This window comes from Rhinolophus hipposideros (assembly GCF_964194185.1).
Source record: "Rhinolophus hipposideros genome assembly, chromosome: 3".
NCBI classification, from domain to species: domain Eukaryota; kingdom Metazoa; phylum Chordata; class Mammalia; order Chiroptera; family Rhinolophidae; genus Rhinolophus; species Rhinolophus hipposideros.
The window spans coordinates 88,485,223-88,502,352 of NC_138049.1; the positions used below are offsets into that span (position 1 = coordinate 88,485,223).

At 42.7% G+C, this 17,130-nt stretch overlaps 1 protein-coding gene across 2 annotated transcripts in view; it reads right to left on the reverse strand.

Moving 5' to 3' along the window:
• The window catches only part of PAQR8 (progestin and adipoQ receptor family member 8), a 34,670-nt gene extending 19,371 nt beyond the window's left edge, over positions 1 to 15,299 (reverse strand). The window contains exons 1-2 of one of the 2 annotated variants that reach the window (XM_081037851.1): positions 15,134 to 15,246; positions 14 to 125 (exon numbers count right to left, since the gene is read on the reverse strand). The gene's annotated coding sequence lies outside the window, so the exon portion shown is untranslated. Of the gene's footprint in view, positions 1 to 13; positions 126 to 15,133 lie in introns of both variants that reach the window. The other variant, XM_081037850.1, reaches the window with a different exon arrangement.
• Positions 15,300 to 17,130: the final 1,831 nt, after the last annotated feature.

The following is a 17,130-nucleotide window of genomic DNA, read 5'->3' on the forward strand; positions in this document are numbered from 1 at the left end:
GATTACTCGATACCTCGTATAAGCAGAATCAGACAGTATTTGTCTTTTGGTGATTGGCTTATTTCACTCGGCATCATGTCCACCAGGTTCATCCAAGTTGCAGCATGTGTCTGGATTTCCCTACTCTTTAAAAATGAATAATATTATTAATACGTCGTATGCATATGCTATATTTTGTTTATCCACTCATCCATTGATGAACACTGGGTTGCTTCCACCTTTGGCCATTGTGAATAATGCTGCTATGAACATAGGTATGTAAGTATCTCTCTAAGACCTTGCTTTCAATTCTTACTGATACATATTCAGAAGTGGAATTTCTGGATCATTGGTAATTCTATGCTATTTTTCTTCTTGTGAGGACCATAGCAGTTGTGCCATTTTACATTCTCACTAACAGTGCACTGGAGTTCCAATTTCTCTGAACCCATATCAAACTTGCTATTATCTGGGGTTGTTTTCTTAATTGTAGCCATCCTATTGGGTTCAGTGATGTTACCATATTATTTTTATTTATTATATTTATTGTTTGTCCTCCCTAGTCCTACTGTTTATCCAGAACATAAGCCCCACTAGCAGAGGGATCTTTGTCTATTTTGTTCGTTGATGTATCCCGTACACCTAGAACAGTACTTGGCATAGAGTAAATGCTCAGTAAATATACATTGTCAGAATGAATAAATGAATTGTGAAAGAAAGATACACTGGAAGTATACTTTATTTTCCTTGTTTCTATGTCAAAATATCAATCTGGCTTTGAATTTATGTGTGTGTGTTTGTGTGTGTGTGTGTGTGTGTGTGTGTGTGTGTACACATACACATTACCTTTATTCAAACTATTTAGGACCTTGTGAAAGCAAGTATACCTTTAACAAATATTTGTTGAATGTCTGCTATGTGCCATTATTATGTTCAATACCATTCAGATGAAAATTCTGAAGTACATGGAACTTAGTTTTTCTGGAGAGCTCACAAGAAATCTGTAACAAAACCAAGGACAGAATCTGTATTGCAGCACATGGAAAACTTAGTTAGTTATTCTCTGGCCAGGGGTCTATCTGATGCCCATTTGATATCTGCTCATTTGTAACAATAATACCTCAAAATGAACACAACCAAGAGAGAATTGAGCTTCCTCTGCTGAACCTACTTCTGTCCCATGCTCCTTGTTCCTATCTCAGTAAACGGCTGCACCCAGGTGCTCAAGCCAGAAGCCAGAGAGATTTTTCCTTCATCTTAACCTGGTACTCCACTTTAGTCACCAGTAATAATTATAACAATATATTGAGCACTTATTCTATGATAGGCATAGTTCTAAGTCTTTGCATGTTATTAACTCATTTATTCCTCACAACTCTATGAAATGGAGTTGAAGTGTTCAGAACAGGCTTCCCCATGACGTGCTACTTTGTACGTGGACTATTTTAAGACAATTCAGACTTTGTGGGCTCAAGAGAAACTTTTATCTCTCCCTTAAAATATATAAATTAGGGACTCTTCATAATAACAGTTATTCCCAGAGAGAACTTTTTATAATCTATCTATAGGGCAGGGCAAACATCTAATTACTGAACTTCTGCTGTTCTTATTGTCTTGCGAATTACCCTCCACCCTTCTGAAGTCTCGGGGTGCTTTACCTCATTCCCAGGATGTCACCTATACCTCATTTTTGCCTTTCTGTCCAGTTGCCCAAGGTCACCCAGACAGGAAGCAGTGGAGCCAAAATTTGTACCCAGGAAGCTTTACTCCAGATGCCGTGACCTGAACTTTTGCACGATTCAGGAAATGTTGTCTCAACCTCATTTCCTGAAAATCATTCTAAAACATACTCGTTCACTTTCCTAAATGTGTAAGTGAAAATAATTTTGATAATTCCAAACTATCTAGGTTCTTCATCTCCTTCCGTATATCAATGATCAATGCAGCTTGGATCATGCAGTACTAACCAAGGGTCAAGAAGATTGGAAGGTTTCTCTGGTGAGCCTAGGGCCCAACTAGGAAGTTGTTCTTAAATGTTCTGATAGGATTTTATTTTCCTGTGCTTTGATGTGTTTTTCTTTTCTTTTCTAAGTGGACTATGTCAGTAAAAATTGGCATAATTGAAGACTTTGATTAATCAAAGCTATATTATAGTAGATACTGTCATCAATGTCAGTAAGACACATCCATTATAGTAAACATTATTTAAAAACGCACAACTTTTTCTTCTTTGAGGTTGTATTGATTTTGGAGGCAAAGTGAGCTGGAAGACAGAAGGCCCAAATCCTACTATTATCCAATTAACTGAAACACATATTTCAAAATAAACCATAATCCTTCTGGCACCAGTAGTGCCATCTGTAAACTGAGAATAATAAAAGTCAACAATTTGAGATTTCTGAATTAATGTTGAAAAAGAAAAAAGACAACCACGAATGTAATTACAAGCCTAGGACAAGATGACTGCATGTCCAGAAAGTATCACTTTCCAAGCTTTAAGCTTATTCAGTGAATAATAGCCATCAATACATGTTTACCACTGAGTTAACATTCAAATAAGATGCTTTTAAATAAGATGATTTTAACCCGAAAGGGTGCATTTTAAAGTCCCCAGGGTGTCTTTAGAGAACAAAAGATACAGTGCCAGCCAGAAGCTATTCTGGCAAGTTCCACAGGTCATATGGTCTTGGGAAGAGACAAGTGCTTATTGTTACAGAAAATTCAAGGTCAACACTTGCAGTTTAATTTCCACCACCCCAGCGCTGTCTTTGACAAAGGGTTGTAGTATCTACTGAAAAGTTGTAATTATTCCCCAACTCGCTATTTCAGCCTCACCAGCCATTCATCCCCTTTGGAGAATTCAGCTACTTCGGACTACTTTGTAATTCCCCCAAAACAAAGGCAAACAATGTTTGTTTGTTTTTTAACCCTTTTCATATGACATCCAAAAAGATGGAGAATGTAAAGAATAATAGTAAGCCAGAAGTTACTTCAGCTTAAGTATAATTTTTCAATATGCATTGCTAGATGAAAGTACACACTTAAGGGGAAGGGGAATTCTAAACCTAACCTGATTCTTAAATAATACCTTTAAAATACTTGGCCAATCTAATGCTCGGTTCCCCACCCCTTACTCCCCCAATATCTAGTTGAGACTCCTGAAATGGAAAACTACCTCTGCCAATGCTTGCTGGTGAATCAGGGCATTCCAAAATGAGCATTGATTTGACTTTTTCTTGCAAAAGAATGTTCTGCTGATTAAAACAAGAGAAAACCACACTTGTGCCCTTAATCACGCAGACAGCAGCCTGGCATCCTCTGTCAGTCTTCCTGGAGCAGCCCGTGCAGCTTTTGCCCACACAGTTTACCAGAAGGTAATGATTTCTGGTGACTACAGACTGGCCCAAGCCATTCCTAGAGCCCAGTATATTATTTGTAATGTCGTAGGGATACTTAAAACATCTTCTGTCAAGGAAATCCTGTTTCTTTATAGGCATTATCTGAATACCCTCCAAACTTCTTCAAAAATAAAGACAATTGTTAGTTATCTGAGAGTGAGTTAATTATAACTAGGCAGTAAGTTTCTTGCTTTTGCATCTCATTAAACTACACTGAATATCAACTCAGCTTAATGTAACTGCTATATCAGATTAGGAACTCCTCAAGGACAGGCCCTGTGTTTCCATTTCCTTTATATTCCCCTTGAGCATGAAGCATTCCATTTCTCCCATAAAAATGAATGGATTTAGTCTTACTGACTAACAAATCTATAAACCTACTTTAGGTTGAAAGGGGAGCGTCAGGACCTTCAAGTCCTCCATAAATCATGAACGTTTAAAACATTTCCCCTTGTCATCTGCTTTCCAGAAAGGGTTTAGCATTCTTGGGTGGTAACATTTCCCCTCCCTTTCATCTGATTCTTGGTGAAAGAGGAGAGCTGGTCCCTCGCTGTTAGTGACTTAATGTGACCACAAGAGAGGCTCACAGGATTTTAGTACGGGAAGGGCTTTAAAGACCACTTACTTAGAAAACAGCAAATAGATTTCAACCCTCGTTCCAACCTGTTTGGTAAGGGCTTCCTTGGAGTCCTGTATTGAGAGGCATCAGGCCTGGGCCAAGCTCAGAGGAAGACGTGCTGTGATGGATATGCCATGTCTGCCGCAGGCTCTTGAGGGACACCAGGCTCAGGAGGAGGCACAGAGCCCTGCATTTGCCACTCCTAAGCAACTTGCGGTCCACTGTTCCCCCCACTCAACTTTCAAAAAAAGCAGAAGTCACATCAATCATAAAATTCTATTTTGCAATAGTTACAATAAATGTTTAAAGAAAATATGAGATGTTCCCTGAAAAGGATACCAGCTGAGGTCCTCACTGGCATGTCCCAGAGAGAGCCAAAGGTGAAATTTCTAAGCTCTTCCTGACAAGTACCTCAACTGCACCCTTATAAGTACCACCTTTTAGTGTTCCATGAGCAAGAGGGTTAAGAAGGGGCTGGGGAGTTCTCCAGCAGTTACATGGCTGTGATGGGACTACGTGGGGGAGGGAGAAGAAAAAGAGACTGAGGTTTGAGAACCAAGCAAATGTCAATGATCCCAAAGCCAAAGGAAAGCATTAAGCAGAAAGATCAATGCAATGCTTGTTTTGATAGGGAAAGTGGAGAATCAGTTTCTTGAAACTGAACTAGCAAAGCTTTCTTGAGAGTATTCAGTCAATAGTATTCACTTGCTTTCTGCTTTGTTCTTAACACTGATGGACCAGGCAGGTGCATACAAGGCAAACGACGTGGTTCCTTTCATAGATTTTATATAATCTCTCTCCCTCTCCCCTGAGGGGGGCTTGGACACCAGAGACCAGGTCAGATCTCTGCAGTGGCAGAGTTGGCCTCTCAACATTTATTGTGTTGTCAGCCAACTGGCTTCCAGGTGAGGAGAATGTCTTTGGCAGTAACAGTAGTACACAGCAGGCAAGAGACCTCAAGAAAAGGCAAGAGGAGGCAGATATGTGATTCTGGAGACAAATAAATACAATTAGCTGTGCTAGAAACAAACTGAAAAGACTCAATGGGAAGACTCCGATTTCTTATGCCAAGAGAGAAAACCAATGGAACATTCATTTTAATAAAAGCCTTTTACTTCCTTGGCAGCCCAATGACTGTCACATTTTCTGTCAAGTCCTTTTCATTATGGGTTTCTCCAATATTTCAAACATTCTCACAATAATGGTACTTTATCAGTTTTGCTGCCCAAACAGGATCCACCAATATTTCAGGCTGTTTCTTTCATTTCTGGACATGACAATTCCAAGCCTTTCACAGCCATTCTGTCCCTACATACCTAAACAGACCCAGTTTGCAGCAATGGTTGGGTGGTTGAATTCACAGAAATCAATAGTCATGTTTCTGATAGTGTGCACTTCTACTCCCAGGATCCAATTCCATCTTGTAGAATTAGCTACAGCAGAGGGGTCTGGTGGCAATCATGTAGCATGATTGTTAATAGGATGGGCTCTGGAGACAGGCAACTTGGGTTTGAATCCTGCCTTTGCCACTTACAAGCTGGGTAACTTTGGGCAAGTAATTTAATCTCCAGGTGTCTCATTGTTTTCATCTATAAAATTAGGACATAATGATACCTAACTTATAGTAAGGTTGCAGTGAAGTTTAAAGAATTATTATAAAAGACTCCTTATCTTTTAGAAATACATTTTGAAATGCTCATAAAAAATGATATGCTATCTGCAGTTTACTTCAAAATCATTTGGAGGTAAGACTTATACCAAGAAGTTGGCCCTAAATTGATAATTGTTGAAGTTGGGGGATGGGCACATGAGGGTTTATTATATCATTCTGTCTACTTCTGTCTGTTTCAAATTTCCGGTAACAAAAAAGTTTAAGAGACAGAGAAGATACTACAGGTAAAACTGCTAGCACACCATATGTGTTCAATAAATGTAATCTGCTACATATCAGAGGGGGTCTTGAAGGCATTGTTCCTAAGCAAAAAAGCACAAGGATAGCAGCCAGCCCTCTAGAGACATGGGTGGTTCTGGGGCCAGCAATGGAGGTGGGGGTGGGGGTGGGACAGGGGGTTGCATTGAGAACTTCACTATCCCTCTAGGCCATCCATTATTTCCCAGCCTTTTCACCATCTATACTGTTTTCAATTGATTGTGATTAGTTTTTTATGCTTTGAAAGTTTTCTTAATCAACCACATCCATTAAATATTCATTACCCCACTTTTAGTCAGACACACATAAGCACAAGTCTGGATTTTGAGTTCGAGTTTAGATGAGCTGGTGGGTGGCTCCAAATTGAGCTGTTACATCCCAGCTGAAAGCAAAGCACTTCCTAGTTTTAATGGCCTGTGCAGCTATTTGACACCCATTATACGTGTGTGTTTTTTTAAATAATGCATTTTATTATTTTTTTAAACTTTTATTTATTTTAAGTGTGTTTTTCCAGGACCCATCAGCTCGAAGTCAAGTAGTTGTTTCAATCTAGTTGTGGAGGGCGCAGCTGGCCCATGCACGGATCGAACCGGCAACCCTGGTGTTACAAGCATAGTACTCTAACTAACAGAGCTAACCAGCCACCCCCATATATGCCATTTGGTAGGCATGTGAAATAATTAAAACTAGTTCTATGTACCTCCCTCCTCCCCTGACCTCTACCACCAGAGTCTATGCCTCCAGTAGTTTCAGGGAACCATATATATAAATTCAGAGTCAGTCCCAGAAACTCCCAGTTTCTGCAAACTCTTAGATAAGTGATGAGCAGGAGGTATAGGAAATCTCACCCTGGACCAACTCCAGGCTAGATATGCACTCTAAGACAGCCCTTAATTAAACCAAACTCATCAGCCCCATGCCCTCTTCACAGACAAGGACTCTCCAGCTCCAGCTCTGACACTTGCTAACTAACTATAATGGCTTTGGGTGCGCCACTTGATCATCATTTTCTCCTCGATAAACTAGAATATCTCCCTCCTAAGGTTGTTTCAGGGGTGAGAGAGAATGTAGAGTGTACTGTACAATGCCTGAACACAGGAATTGCTCAGTACACAATAGCAATTTTAATCTCTATACATCTTCATGTACACACAGATGGATTATAATTACCTCCTGTGGAATGTAGTTAATATCTTTAGACACAGTGTTTCTCCAGATCATGAGACATATCACAGCCACATAATTATAAATGGCATAACGTTTTCTTTTTCTTTCATGTGACAAAATTTTAATACAGCTGCACTTAATCTTCACAGAGCTGCCGTGTAGATAAATCAGGTTATTGGCATCAATACCTACACATCCTCTTCTATGTGGTTCCCTCTTCTCCTCCCACAAATGTCTTGTGACAATATCTTTTAAATGAAAAAGAATTATAAAAAGTAAAAAGTCATGAGAAAAACAGAGCCAAATTCAAGTCTCACAAGGCCATTCTTATTACTATTTATTATGAGACACGGGCCGAAAGTCCATTATCTACAAATTGTCAAGAGGGTCAGCATAGGTTAAACTGCTAGCACACAGCATGTGCTCAATCAATGTGATCTGTTATATATCAGACAGGGTCACAGAGGCATTGTCCCTAGGTCAAAGAAGCACCAGGATAGTAGCCTGCCTCTCTAGAGACATGGATGGTCTGGGAACAGCCAGATGGATGAGATGGGTGTAAATAATAAAGCCGGAGCTCCATTAGCAAAGACTGAATCCAGTCTTTGGTGATCCAGTCTTCTCTACTGAAATTTAGGGCTCATCTAAAACCTTTATCATATCCTTACCTTAACCTTATCTAAAACCAGCACTCTCTCTCCCCTTGTCCTGTATTATTGTTCTTCACAGCATTGTTCACTACCGAAAAGAATATATTTCTTGATTTATTTTTTTATTATGTGTCTCCTCCCAAGAGAATATATGTTACATACAAGCAGGGGTCTTGATTACCTTTGGATCACCAACACTAAAACTGTGCCAAGCACAGAACAGACCCTTGAAAATTGTTTTCATGATTTCATTTCTTCTTCTCCAAACACTCAACTGCAAAAGGAAATCTAGAATACTGCCCTATGTATTCCTTATGTAGCTGACCACTGTGAACCAGTGCAGAAGACAGAGTCTAAGCGCATTAATTAAACCACATTAATATGTGAAGGGGCGCCTCATGCTATGGAAAGAAATGAAGCAGAACGAAGTGATTTCCTCATGGCCTTACATACACATATACCGTTCTGATTTTGGCCTCTGTTGTTGCCGAAGCTGTTTCTCCACGAGAAATGCACACTTCTCCATCTGAATGTTAACCCTCTTTCAAGATTTCACACAGCTTGATTCTCCTGAATTACACTCCGACTGTAAGAGCACACATTGACGTTGTCCTTTTCTAAACTGTGTGGCACACACCTACCACGAGTGTTTCAAGGCCCAGCACTTAGCTCTAAACAGTCTAAAGTTTTCTTTCTCTTTCACGTGAGAAAAATAATTTGATGCTTCAAATGAATCACAGACTCCTTAAGCACAAAAACCATGCCTCACGCTCCTCTTGTAGCCTTCAAAGTATCTAGCATAGTGTTAGGCACTTATTAAATGGTCAAAAAATCCCTACAGATGAACTGACAGACTTCTTTGAACCACATCTCTGCTGCTCTGGCATGATTCCATTTATACCCCCAAGAATATCTATTTCCTTTTTCTCCCTCTTCCTCCCAAGTACTCTTCTGTCAAAATGACTCTTCAACTACAAAGATCTAAAATGATTAACACCCCAGATGACACAGAAAATTGTCAGGGACCCTATGAATTGACAGCAGCAACCAAGAAAATAGCATTACTTCTGGGGACATAAGCCACAAACAACAAATCAGGATGTTTTAGAGACAGAAAGAAACGGCCATGCAAGTCAAGAAATACCTATAGCACTTCATGAAGTAACCTGAAACTCTTCATCAAACTGAGATTTGATGAACCTGTTTCTATCTTCCTGAAATGTTACGTAGTTTCAGTGACATTGTTGGAGCTTCACCTGAACCTGCCTGTCTGGGTGACATTCTGGTACTGCAACCATTTCCAACCTGGGTCTTACCCCAGGCATGAAACTGACTAATTCTACTTTCTAAAGTACTCAGGACTCATGGCAACTCAAGAGAATAACGTTAATGCCTTTATCTGGCTTAAGTGCAGGAATAGAATAGCTAAGATGGGACTCCTGGAATGAATTCTTTGGACAGAGTTAAATACACCATGGAGAATATACATTTTCTAATTCAAGAGCCATTACACTCCAATGCTGATTTTTACATCATCTTCCCTTTTCTTCCACATTTTATACATTGCTTTTTAGAATGAGCCTGAGACAAAAATGAGAAGATGGTTTTAACCAGCAAAAAGTTTCATTTCTCACAAAAGTATGATCTACAGGCAATATTCAGTAGAGTAAGTGTGCTTTAATTCCATCTTCACCTGGTTTGGGTAAGTGTAGCCCAAACCAAGCCAGTTTCCCACCTTTGGAGAAGTGTGGTTTTAAAATACAATGTGGGAAAATGTGAAATCTAATTCTTCCCCTCTAACCTTCTGAGTAGGTAACCAACCAGTGTCCTCCTATTGACATGTGGCTTGAGCTTTGCTTTGGCCTGGTTAGTTTAGCCCTGGGCACACGTATTAAAAGGCCATGATACTTTCCCCATCTACCTATGAAGTGGAGGGTTATCTCTAAAACTTACCTCAAAACTTCTGTAGCTTCTATAAAGGCAGGGATTGCATTATTGGTCATCATTCTATCCCCAGTGTGTATCACAGGCCCGGGCCCTTAATATTTGGTGAATGAATGAATGATTGAATGAATGAATGAATGAATGAACAACATATGCTTTGGTTCTCAGACCATTAAGAAGCCCATCAAGATCTCACTCCACAAAAGTTAGTGTTCATGTTCCTCCTCAGCCACGACTACCTAAGCCACACCATGAATTTCAGTAATTTGTGGCATTAAGTATCACAAACAGCCCGGGCCAGTCTCCATAAAGTAGGTCTGTGCAGCAGAGAGGGCTTTCCTCCCTTAATCACTGGGTGGGTGGAGGTGGGAAGGTTCCAACAACACACATAAAGAAAGGTGAGTGGAAGCTACAAGTACTAAGGGGTTATGGACTGAATGTTTGTGTACCATCCTCCCATCCCCTCCCCCCAATTCTTATGTTGAAGCCCTAATGCCCAATGTGATGATATTTGAATCTGGGGCCTTTGGGAAATAGTAAGGTTTAGATGAGGTCATTAGGATTGGGTCCCCATGATGGGTTTAGTAGAGAAAGAGAGTAGATAGCTTACTCTCTTGCTCTCTAGGACATTCACTCAGCACTCACTATCTGTCTCTCTGTCTGTCTTTCTGCCATATGAGGACACGGCAAGCCAGGAAACCATCTGCAAACCAGGAAGAGGGCTCTCACTAGGAACTGAATCTACTGGCACTTTGATCTTGGACTTCTTAGTCTCCAGTACTGTGAGAAATAAATTCCTGTTGTTTAAGCTACCCAGTCTGTAGCATTTTGTTATGGCAGCCTGAGCTGACAAAGACACACGGCCATTTCCCTGCTACTTAAACTGCCCCTAGAGACAGGCATCTAGAAGCTAGCTACAGAAACGCCAACAAATGCGTACTGAGGCAACAGAGAGCACAGAAAAAGAATATGGGCTTGCTGTCAGAGCTCTGCTCCTTGGACATGTCCCAAACTCTCTGCACCTCAGTTTCCTCATTTGGGAACCGGTGGTAATAATTGCAATCTCACTGAATTGTTCTGAGAATTAAAAGAGGTAATCCTGACACTCGGAAGTGCTCAGTCAATAATTATTTTTACAAGGCTGAAACCAGACTCATATTCTAGTTGCAGTTCCTTTCCAAAGGGTCTGCTAAATGAGAGACAGAAAGATGTGGTCAACAGAGCCCTGTAGCAGTAATCAGAAGCCCTGGGTTTGAGTCCCTGTTTTTGCCATTTTCTCATTGTGACTTTGACAAATTTCCTACCCTTTCCAACTCCAAGTAAAAACATCAGTATGATACTATCTTCTCTCTGGGCCTCATAGGATGGTTGCAAAAGTCGTATTTGACAAGGTATATATAAGAGCACTTTGAAATCCGTCCAGGAGATGCTCGCACAGAAATATTGCAAGAGGTAAATTTGTCAGTATTAATTAAATACCTCTAAGGCTCTCAGACAATGTTTTTCAAACTTTTTTTGACTGCAACCTATTAGAAGAAACATATTTAACATTGCAACAGGCATACATTCATCACTAAACCAAAAGCTTAAATAATGCGTACGTCACTGATATTTTTAATTCGATTCTTTTTTCTTTGTTTGTTTTTTAATGCAGATCATTAATTTCACAAAGCACGGTCCCGACCCTCAATTCTCACTGGGCATCAGAATCATCTGAGGAGCCTTTAAAAAAATCTAATGCCCAGGCCATACCCTCTGAGACTCTGAATCAATGGTTTGGAGTGAGGCCTGGGCATCAGCATTCTTAGCCCCAGCTGATTCTATTGTCCAGTCAGGACTGAGCATCACAGAACTAACAGTTTCTAGCTCACAGCTGGGTTATTTACATCCCTGTCTGCTGAAGACTCTCTGCCCCCAGCATGTCGCCCCACCCCCACCACGCTGAAGCTCTGCTGGTAACTGTGAGTGGATTACTCACTCATGTGGCTTCAGTGTGCTCCAGGAAAACAGAAAGGAATGAAGATCAAAGTGGAGCCTGGACTTTATGGGAGGCCTCCTTTCTCTTCCCATATGGCTGGGTAACTCCATGCAGAACAAAAACTGGAGAGGATTTGGAGGATTTTGCTAAAAGTGAATGGACTCTACGGGAACTTTTTGCTTGAGTAGGAGGGATTAAGGAAAAGTAAAGGGAAATTGCCAGACCTCCTTGCCTGCTCTGACCACGCAAAGCCTGTGGTCTCAGGAGAGTCTGGAGATAAGCTCAGTGGAAGGGGCCCTCATGGCCTGGTTCTCTCCTTCCAAGTGTAGCTCAGGTGAAACAGAAAGCTCCTCCACCCTCAGCTCATCTTTGCTCTACGTAACAGAGATCTGGGGGACTGTCCTGTTCACCTGATTGGAGTGATTTGCAGCCTATGCCTTGCTGCCTAGCAGAACCAGGCCAGAACCTGAGTCAGAATGCAGAAGGAACCACAGATGCTGAAGGCCATAAGTCTATGTCCCTGCCCTTTTTTTGGACACAGGGATGCGACCAAGAAACCTGGACTGATTCTGTACACCATTGGTTAAAAAAACAAAGCTGTGTCTGTTCGAGAATTTACTAACCAGACATAATACAAGAGTTACCATTTACTGGGTGCCTTCTGTGTGCTAAGTAGCTCATTTAATTCCACATTATCTCTTCAGACGTGCATTGGAAGAAAGGGGAGATGTGAAGTTAAGTTTTCACACTGTGTGCCATGGAATCCCGAGGCTGAAACGAATTTTTTTAGAAATTCCCTTCCCCTTGCTTCTTTACAGATCCTTTCACATAAAACCTCAAGTACCAGGCATTAACTACATACATGCATTAAGTGACTTTCTGGGTATCTTTGTGTGTGTGTGTGTGTGTGTGTGTGTGTGTGTGTGTGTGAAAACAAATCTCTTGTTTGTTTTCTGTAAAAATGCAGTGATGGAAACAGCCTGGTAAAGAGTACCTACCTGCAAGGGGAAAAGAAAGGCTTATTTTGTCCAGGTCAATAGGCCATAAAGTATAACAATAAGATGACAGACCAATTTTTTTACACATCTACCAGAGCAGAAACACCCAAATGAACACTTCAATTACCTTCCAATCCTAAACACATACACATGCCTTTACTGGATGTCCCTTTTGGAACTGCCAGTACTTCAAGAGGACTCTCATTACTTTAATGGGCATATTTCCTATTACAACCTTGACTTCCCACTTTAGAGGCCACAGTTGGCCCCACACTGTGCTTGGCTCTTCCCCAACTAAAGAAGGTTTGCCATCAGGAGGCAATTCCGTTAAATGTGTTGCAAACTCTGAAGGCAGCTCCAAAGCACGAGTTCCAAAATTATTCTCAGCAATGACAGCATCACAGCTTGCCAAGATGAGGCTTCTGAAGGGAAGAAATACTCACTTGAATGTATAAATACTGGCATATTTATTTTAACATTTGGATAAAGAATTGGAAGAATGGGTTAGCTTTATGTCCAAGCGAATACATATGCTGCTGCAATAATGATAATGCAGAATTTGTGCAAAGTTCTGACCACCCTCTTAATGAAAACAGGCTTGTCTTGAAACGATACTTGTAAAATGCATAAATTGCTTTCCCGTTAACTTGCATAATTATTGAAGATTTCCTTTTCATGAAGAAAAACAAACAAACAAACAAAAAATGGCCCAAGAAATGCTAGCTGGCAACAGAGTGCTTGATCCTCCCAGGAAGCTCAAATCACAGTGTCTGTCAGAAGATGGACCTGTATCCAGGGCACTGAAGGAAAGGAGTAGGGGGCATCTCTCTTCCCCTGGCCTTCCAAAACCCAGGAATCTTCCAATAGAGAATTCCACATAATAGAATTCCAGGCCTTCCTGAATTAGCGTTACACTAAATTAATTACCATACATAAAGAGAGCCTGCACCAAAGACAAACAAAAAAAAACACCAGACACTGCACTGGTCATTTGTTTATCTTTAGACACAGGCTTGGATACCTATCCACTGAGGTCCTATGCAGCCTAGCTCCCTGCCAGGTGACCTGGTCAAGGGTACAGCAGTGTAAGGGTGGTTACAGACTGTGGACATCTTAAGAGGGCAAAGGCAGTCCACCTTCCAAGTAGGTAACTTCCTATTAACTTCAGTAAGAGAGCCCTCAGTCAACACGAACAATCCAAACACGGTACAATACTCCTCGTGTTTACTTTGTTTAGGAATGCAGTGCATTTGTGGGCGGTGTGTGTGTATGCCCGGCGCTGCTAAGTTTCCTCCAGATTTTCCTTAAAAACAGCCTCTCACATTGTACAGGCGAGTGGAGCGCAAGTAGCACATGTGGATCTAAAAATTACACACACCTTTATGAGTTATGCCTACGGCACACGTACAGGTAGATCTTACCTGTACATTTGAAATCTCACTGTATAACTATTATTTTAAGCCCAGACTCTTCTCATCCTGTCCCTGAACAAAATCCCTTCTAACCCAGCTCAGCAGTACAGAATGCAAGAAAGAGCTAAGCCAGTCCGGGACGCTGGGCCTCCCCCTTGTCCGTCGGTACCTGGGGGACCACACTGCCTTCAGTTCCCCGCATCAGGTCAGCAAGGTGCACCCCTCTCGAGTCCTACCACTCCCCGAGCTCGCTGGGGTGTGGGAGCCCCACCTGCCCCATCTGGGGGTGCCCGGTCTTGCTCTCTCGAGTGGCTGCCTTCTTGAGGTGGCCGTAACCCCGTTCCACCGAGGGGGGTGCGTTCCCTTGGCCGAGACGTTCTCGGAGTCCCTGCCTCACCACCCATCCAGTCAACTCGGACCCCCCGCCTCGGCGTTCCATCTCTCTAACACCTTATTCTTTACAACCTAACCAGCCGCCCCCCGCTGAACCCCCCCCCACGGCTTTCCGCACAACTCCGCCTCCCGCGTCCACCCCCTCGGAGAAGCCCCTTCCACCTTTCCCCGGGGCCACAAGCCAGCCCCACCCTACCCTTTCCCGGGCTCCCCTCCCGCCCCGCCTGCCTCGGGTTTCCTCTCCTCCGCACTCCTCTCCGGGATTCTGTTCTCCTCCGCCCTGCGGAGGGCGCCCCAAGAATGCCGACAGGGCACCCCTTGGGTTCTCCACGCCCGGGTTCCCGAACCGGAGACCCCCCCCCCACCCAACGTCGTGGTCCTGACCCCTCAGCTCTCCCGGCTCGGGCTCCGAGACTCCCCCACTTCGGGGTCCTGACCCGCCGCCTCGTCCTCGGGGTTGGGGCTCTGGAAGTCCCCAACAGCCGGACACTGACAACCCCCACCTCCCGCCGGACTCCGATTCCTCAACATCGCGATTCGGGACTCGGGTTCTGGGGCTCCCCTACGTCGCGATCCTGACATCCCCGCCCCGCGGGCTCTCGCGCCAGGGCTCCCCGAGATCGCGATCCTGATCCCGCGCCCGCTCCTCCAGCGAAGGGACTCACTGTCAGGGCAGCGGCTGAGTCCGTGCGCGCAGCCCAGCCCGGCCCAGTCCGCGCTCCCGCTGCTTCTCAGACACGAGCTTTCCGCTGGCGGCGGTGACCCGGGCCCGCTCAGCGCAGGGGAGCGGCTGGGACAAGGGGACTGTCCGGGGCGGCGCCGCCCAGCTCCGCCCCTTCCCGGCCCGGGGGCGGGATGCGCAGGCCGGGGCACCCACAGCTGCGGCCGCTGCTGCCGCCGCGGAGGAAGTTGACTGACGCCTCTTCCTTCATCCAGGGCTGAGACCCGCACAGCCCCCTTTCAGCTGCGAAAGGCCGGAGGAGTTGAGAAAGAGATTCGTTAACTCCAGTCCAGTTCTTTCCAAGAATCCACCCCAGGGGGCCATCTCCTAAGTCCTTCAGGAGGGGCAGAAACAAGAATAAACTTCATCATCGCCCTCAAGAATGATCCGAAACCTGGCCTTCTCTCCCCAATCTCATCTGCACCTTCAGGGTCATTCTGCCTATGAAATCGTTATTACACACCCAAGAGGGGCCCTGAAATACACTCGAAACTCACGCACCAGACAAACACACCTTTTACACTGACATTCTGGGAACCCATTTCTATACCATATATCCTCAACTCACAGCACTCTCTACCCTGTCCTTATATAGCAATGATCTAGCTACACATAAAGCAGTAGGGGAGAAGAGGAAATTCCACATCTACTCCCAGACTGACTCCTCACCCACCGTACGTATCTATATTTTACCACGAGAAAAAAATATTAAAATGTAGGAGCATCAGTTAACAAATTAAATTGCCTTTGCTGTTAAAAACCAATCTTCATTGTCTGCAAAAAGAGAAACTCATCAGATCCTGAGAAAATGGCCTGCACCAGTGCTACTGTAAGAAGTTCATTTATTTCATTACTGTTCTGAGACAATCAGGCCTATTTTTGGTCTGTTGATACCTGGCACTTCCCCATTATACCACCCTGCTTTAGTGACATATCTAACAACACCTCACAAATGTTTTCACTTTTCAAAACATTTGAAAATCCATTATTTTATTTATGCTCAGCAAAACATACTAAACCAAAGATAGTAGGTTATCCACTGGGTGTTATTTTAATTTATGAATGAAGACATTTAGACTCTATGCAGTGGAATGGCAGATTTGAAACAAAGTCAGATCTAGGAAAGAGTCAAAGGCCTGGTCTTCAGGGCCATTGCTCTTCTCACTGAATCAAGGACCCAGCACACAAAGATACTAGTGGAAATGTCCCAGGAGGCCTTTGGAGATTTGCCCTCTCCATTTCTGCTTCACCCCAAAGATGTGAGGGAATTCGCCTGTATTCACAAAATCTCAAGCCATCAATAATAACAAGCATTGATTTTCCAGCAAGAGATTATAATTGTATAATATAACAGAGCTGATGGAGAGGAGATGAAAAATCTCTTTTCTTCCACTCTCTGACATTCTCCAAACAAAACTACAGATCAGCAAATATGAAGGTCCAACTATAAGCTCAATCCAACTTAAGTGAGCTATTGGGTGAGAACTGAGGCGTCTGTGAAATGCATGTTGATTATTCTTGCAGCTTTTTTCTGCTTGGAGTGTGGAGAAGGGTTCTTTTGTTTTAAAAGATCAACAAGTCCTTTAACACATTTTCAGTGTCATGGTGAGAAAGTAGTAAATGTTCCTTTCCTCAGAAACTTCATCTAAAAATAGGTGTGAAAGTGCATCCTCAAGTGTAATGGGTGTTAGGCATTTTTATTAGGCATTTTTACCTGTAGGGGCGGAGTGCTGTCCAGAGACACTAAATAAGAGTGATAGTTTCTTATCCTTCATGCTTTTTTGTTAAGTGTGATAAAATGCACATAATTTTATCATTTTAACTTTTAAAAAATAATTGTGGTAAAATATGCAGAATATAAAAATTACCCCCTTAACCATTTTTTAAATGGATAGGTCAATACTGTTAAGTTCATTCACATCCCTCATGCCTTTTAAAACT